Consider the following 6,676-nt stretch of genomic DNA (forward strand, 5'->3'; position numbering starts at 1 on the left):
TTGTACCTCGAAACCAACTGCCTGTGATATTCTGTTTGTAGCGATCCAGATCTTCTTACATCTCAGGCTGATTTCGTGGGTGCTCAGAATGGTCTGGTAGATATCCAGCTCAATTCTGGGGACCAGTTGGAATAGGGCCCCCTACTCCTCTGACATCTTTCCCCCCTCCTAGGTAAAATCATTTTATACAAATGAATTTATAATCCTGGCTTTTTGGGTTGAAAATACTGTTATATAAAGTTTATCTGTATTACATGGTAGTACATGCACACACACAACCACACAGGCACACACACAATCACACAAATATTTTTTATTTATTTTTATTTATTTTTATTTTTTTAAAGATTTTATTTATTTATTTATTTGAGAGAAAGAATGAGAGAGAGAGAGCATGAGAGGGGGGAGGGTCAGAGGGAGAAGCAGACTCCCCGCTGAGCAGGGAGCCCGATGTGGGACTCGATCCCAGAACTCCAGGATCATGACCTGAGCCGAAGGACGTTACCCAACCAACTGAGCCACCCAGGCGCCCTCACACAAATATTTTTTAAAAATTGATTGATTTCTGAGTCAACAAAACAGCTGCAATTTTTTTTTTTTGCAATTACAGAGTGGTATTCAGTTAACAGAACAACAATTATTTCATAGAAGCTGCATCGGAGACAACTGAAGATGAAAACCTAACATCCCCATATATAACTAATTTGTGCTGTGCACTAACAAGAAACTGCTTTAAATTCTCATTCCAATTTATAATCCCCGTATTGTACCAGGCAAGGTTAGTGGCTATTGAAAATACCAGGACAGGGCTATCTAAAGACACATTCGGTAGTGTGTTAACTATACAAAAAAAAAAAAAAAAAAGACACTGTACAGTTTTAAAACAAATCTTATGCAGCCTTACATTTTAATTTTTTTTTTTCTGTAGAAGGAGTGACTTGTGTATGGGGTTAAATGCTTTATAGACAAGAAAAAAAACCTGCGCTAGAACCAACTTACTCATCATCATCATCTTCTTCATCTTCATCTTCTTCATCTTCTTCGTCTTCCTCCTCTTCCTTCTTTTTCTTGCTCTTTTCAGTCTTGACAACTCCCTTTTTTGCTGCATCAGGCTTTCCTTTAGCTCCATATGCAGCAGTATCCTTTTCATATTTTTCCTTCAGCTTAGCAGTGTTCTTTTCCTAAATCTGCTTGTCATCTTCAGCAGTGTTATTCCACATCTCTCCCAGTTTCTTTGCAACATCACCAATGGATAGGCCAGAATGTTCTCCTTTGATTTTTGGGTGATACTCAGAACAAAAAAAAGAAAGGCTGAAGGCGACCTCTTGGGTGCATTGGGATCCTTGAACTTCTTTCTTATTTCCCCTTTAGGGGAGATACAAGTTTTCATTTCTCTTTCACAACTGGCCTTGTCTGCCTTTGCCATGTCTTCAAATTTTCCTTTCTTTTTAGTAGACATGGTCTTTCTGAGCACTTCTTAGAAAACTTAGAAGTTGACTGAAGAATCTGGGTACTTCTTCTTGTGCTCCTCTTGGCAAGTTTGCACAAAGAATGCATATGATGACATTTTGCCTCTCGGCTTCTTAGGATCTCCTTTGCCCATGTTTAATTATTTTCCTCAGTGAGGCACAGAGTTGCCCATTGCCCATCTGGTTTTCACTTGCTCCGGTGCTGTCTCTATGGAGCTCAATGTACTTCATAATCTACTTATTTATTTTTGAGAGAGAGAGAGAGAAAGCACGAGTGCAAGGGGGAGGGGCAGAATGAGGGAGAGAGAGACTATCAAGCAGAATCCCCACTGAGGGCAGAGACTGACTTGGGGCTCAATCTCATGACCCCTAGATTATGACCTGAGTCAAAATCAAGAGTCAGAAACTTAACTGAGTGAGCCCCCCAGGTGCTCCCACACAAATAATTTTTAGAAGACTGACCATGTAAATTTTCTTTGTAGGTAGCAAACAAGATTTCTTCTTAACTGGAGTTGAATTTTCTAAGGCTAACACTTGCTGGGGCCTGTTTACTTTTAACAAAGGTAGAAACCAATATTACAGAATTATGTGGTCATTCCGTCATGTGTCTAAATTTACAGTTTATGAAATAGGGACCTGGGGAGTCTCAGCTCAAGGAGGAATAGAACAAATACTAGCATCAAGGCCTACCAGTCCAAGGCTCTTCCTTTCTACTGTGTGCTAGTGCTTCCATTCTCTACTATCATATCTTTTTGTTTATTCAGCGGATGGCTTCCTCATTCTCTTTGATTTGATTGAGAACCAGAGTACTGGCAAGCCAAATTCACTAAGTTGTTTTCTCCTGTAGTACATATAACAAAGCAGAATGTTTAAATGAACCATCTTACCATTCTCTTTAAAACCTCTGGTGTCAGAAATACTATTTCAAGCTTGTTTCATTCAAGATGTGTTAAATTCAAAGAGAAGTGTGTAAGATCACAGGATGGGGTTAAGACACCCTAAAGGGATGTGCACTGACTTTTCTTTAGTTCACATGGAGAGTAATACCAGTTATCCTGACTTGAATAAAAATAGCACTGTAATTAATGAAAAGAAGTATTTTGCTTGGGACCTAGAATTGACTATGATCTCCATCTTGTGAGTGTTTGATTTGTCAGACTTTAAAGCAAAAATGTGTACAAAGGGACACCTGGGTGGCTCAGTTGGTTAAGTGTCTGCCTTCGGCTCAGGTCATGATCCTAGGATCCTGGGATTGAGTCCTGCATTGGGCTAAGTGCTCAGCAGGGAGCCTACTTCTCCCCCTGCCTGTTTCTCCCTCTGCCTGCCACTCCCCCTGCTTTTGCTCTCTTTCTCTCTCTGATAAATAAATAAATAAATCTTAAGAAAAAATTGTGTTACAAAAAGTCAAGTGCCTAAGTTTAAGAGTAGAATAAAAATTTCATCTTATATTTGTATTGTGCTATATAGTTTTTAAAAGCAATTCCAAAAGTCTTTTTTATATTTTTGGAACCTCATAACAGCCATGTGAGATAGGCAGCACAGGTGTGTTTTTTATAGGCAATGCAAGTTTTGTTGTCGTTGTTGTTGTTGCTTAAAGATAGTACAACTAAAACCCAGGGAACACTGAACCAATTTAGTAGTAAGTGGCTGTAACAGGACTAGGATCTAAGTCCTCTCACTTGTGATTCAGTATGCTTTCTAATATTATTTATATTTCTTAATTAAAGTAAATAATCTCCATTATCAATGTTTTCATGTTCCAACTACAGATCTATAGATAACTGCATTAATAGGAACGGTACATAAAACTCTATAATTCAAAACGGAATTTAGATGACCTATTAAGTAGAAGCTACAACTTTTTGAAAGATTGATTGATTGATTGATTGATTGATTTGAGAGAGAGAGAGCATGTACTTATGAGCAGGGGGAGGGGCAGAGGGAGAGGAAGAGAGAGAGAATCTCAAGCAGACTCCCCGCTGAGCATGGAGCCCAATGTGGGGCTCCATCTCATGACCCTGAAATTATGACCTGAGCCTAAATCAAGAGTCGAATGCTTAACTGACTAAGCCACCAAGGTGCCCCAGAAGCTACAAATTTTATTGAAAAGCTATCATATGTATATTCCTTTTTATGGGACCTAAAATGCCAAGTAATCTTGAATAATTGTTTTAAGTTTTTCCATGTGAGATTCAACATATACAGAGATTTGGATCATTAGAGTGAAGTTGATTTTGAAAATGAAAGGAGAGAGAAAATGAGAGAGAGTTTTAATAACCCATGATGCAGCAAAAATGGTCAGGAATGACTTATCAGTTTTATCCAGGAAGGTCAAAAAGAAGACAACACGTAGAAATCAAAAGTAAACAAGCCCACAGATCCTCTACTCTCATTTAAGAATACCCACTTGAGATTCAGCAATAGTTATCTAGAGATTCTGCTCCTTATATGTTAGCGGCTTAGTTGATTTAAAAGAAAAGGTGCTACTCTTCTTGGGTTTTTAGGGAACCAGTGAAAATTAAATATTTCTGTGCCAGGTACCAAGGAATTGAACTATAACGTAGGAGTTATAGCCCCTGGTATAAATGAGGAAGTGAGAAGTAGGCTTTGAGCTATTATTGTTAGAAAAGCATATGTAAATATGATACAGAGTGCAAGATTTAAAGAAAAAGGGTTCACTTTGGGCTCAATAAATAAGATCAATGACAAGAAAAAGGGAAAATTCACCTCCTATGTGCTCTCATAGCATAATGGATTCCCCTGCTACCTCTTCATACTTTATCTTCTTATTTGTCTGCCATTCTGAACAGATTGGAAAATCTGTGAGGTCATAAAACATGTCCATATTGTTCTCTGCTTTATCTTTAATGCCTTGTATGGTGCCAGACATACCGTAAGATTTCAAACATACCTGCTAATGGAAAGAAGGGAGGAAAAAAGGAAGAGAGACAGGACAGGGATGGAAAAGGGGAGGAAAGAATGGATGGTGAAAGAGACTTAGAAGAGAAACAAATTCACCTGAGACTGGTATTGTTATACTTAATTGCATTTATACAATATATCTCTTTAAATGTTTACTCTTCTTGATTAGAATGTAGACCAAACAGCATTAAAATATTATGCCATGTACTTTTCTGCATGTGTGATTCAATAAAGAGTAAAAATGTACCTTTGAAAAAAATCCTATAAAATATATTTAAATTACAGATTCAAAGGGGCACTATTTTTTTAAATGAATTTTCCCTGCAGTAACTTTAAACTTCAAGTTTTTTCCTAAAATATGTTAATGCCTGCTCTAAGAATATGCCACCAGTTTCCTATAGACATTCCATTCTATATTCAGAAATAAACTTAACATTCCAAAATATGAAGCCAGTTCTGCTCTTCTGTCTGCCAATGACTATGGAGAACTTGATAGGCTCTTTCACTTTTTCTCCCTCATGTGCTTCAGATGCACTGAGACCTAAATGGAAATCATGTACTTATCTATTTCTCTTTGTCTCTGTTTATAGTTCTATTGGTAAGGTTGTTTTCATCTATCAGATAGTTCACAAATTTTACTTTGGAACTGAGAAGCTGCTTGTGTATATAAAATATGAGGTCAAAAGCAAAGTTTTGAATAAGTAACTAGGGCTTTGAAATCATTGCAACACCCAGCAGAACTAGAAAGTCAAGACATGTTGGTTTCCCAGTTCCTTGGTCCAAGAAAAACATTAATTTGACTTATAGGGAGCTAAGCTGAAGAACATTGGAAGTGATTATTTTTCCTCCTTCTGTGATATTGAAATTAAAATGTGCTCATTTCCAGAAGCCACTTCATATAACGTATGTGAAGTTATCATACCAAATTCCAACACTTACTAACTCAGATTCTTTCACTAGTCCTTTTAAGCTTGTTTCCTCATGGGATTTAATAATTGTGTTTTAAAAATCACCAGCTGTAAATACAGTTAGCTTCATGAGTATATTCAAACTTTAAGCATTTAAAAATAGTTGTTACAGAACATCATATTTTTAAAAAAGATTTTATTTATTTATTTGAGTGAGCGGGGGGAGGAGGAAATGAGCAGGGGAGAGGGGCAAAGGGAGAAACACACTCCCTGCTGAGCAGGGAGCCTGATGCTGGCTCCATCCTAGGACCCTGAGATCATGACCTGAGCCAAAGGCAGCCACTCAACCAACTGAGCCACCCAGGTGCCCCTAGAATATCATATTTTAAAGTTATGTTTAGCTTTTTTTAGAAAATACCAAACATATGCAAAAGTAGAGGGAATAGTGTTCCAGTCACCTAAACCCCCAAAACTTCAATAGCCCTCTTGGTTCCTCTATACTTCCACTCATTACACTCCTTTTTGCCCTGGGATCATCAAAACTTTAAATAAAGTGTGTTCAACTACTTTAAAATTATATTTTCTCAAGGATGAGTATTTAAAACCATGGTAATAAAATGTATAATGTGACAAATTACATGTACCTATACCTTAGATGAATATTAAAGTGATTACATTGCAGCAATAAGTTATAGACTTTAATGTAGCATTTGTTACAATACAATAAAATTGACATGTAGAAATATTACATATACAAAATCACAAGCAAGTATATATGCAATATTTACATCTTCTATAGTTCTGTTTTTAGGTCTCAACTTTTTCTTTAAGGTCAACTGTTTTCCATGCCTGCTTTTGATGTAAAAATAATTATTAAGCCTTTTAAGATCATGCCTTTTAAAATATATTAAATAGCTTACCCATAGACATGGACATGGTCAAAAACAGAAACATAATTGTTATGAAAGAGCTTCCAAACTCAAATACTCTAGTCAGACCACTGTAATAGCTCTCTTGTTATTACAGTTATCAGGAAATGTGCCTGATGACTTTCTGTTTTGATATTCCAAGGACTAAATTATTATTGTTTACTCTATAGACATATCAGATGGAAATGCTTTTTTTTAAGCAATATCTCATTAATTATTTGGAAATAAGGAGAAAATATAAGAGAAAGTTTTAAAAAAACAATATTTGTAGAAGCCAATTATAGAAGAAGGAAAACTATTATTTCATTATGCAGTTATGTTAAAGCACTTTAGCAAAATTCACTGGATACATATATATTTTATTTAGGTTCTATGATAAATAGTCTAGAAAGATTAAGTAAGAGGTACTTTTTGTGTAGTTAATGACAGATAAGCTATGTCCCCAGTC

At 36.4% G+C, this 6,676-nt stretch overlaps 1 pseudogene; it reads right to left on the reverse strand.

Annotated features, from left to right (window-relative positions):
• Nucleotides 1-995: 995 nt before the first annotated feature.
• Nucleotides 996-1,690, reverse strand: LOC112827557 (high mobility group protein B1 pseudogene; annotated as a pseudogene).
• Nucleotides 1,691-6,676: the final 4,986 nt, after the last annotated feature.

Source organism: Callorhinus ursinus, unplaced genomic scaffold (genome assembly GCF_003265705.2).
Source record: "Callorhinus ursinus isolate GAN/ISIS: 27379988/994484 unplaced genomic scaffold, GSC_fseal_2.0 scaffold67, whole genome shotgun sequence".
Taxonomy (NCBI): Eukaryota; Metazoa; Chordata; class Mammalia; order Carnivora; family Otariidae; genus Callorhinus; species Callorhinus ursinus.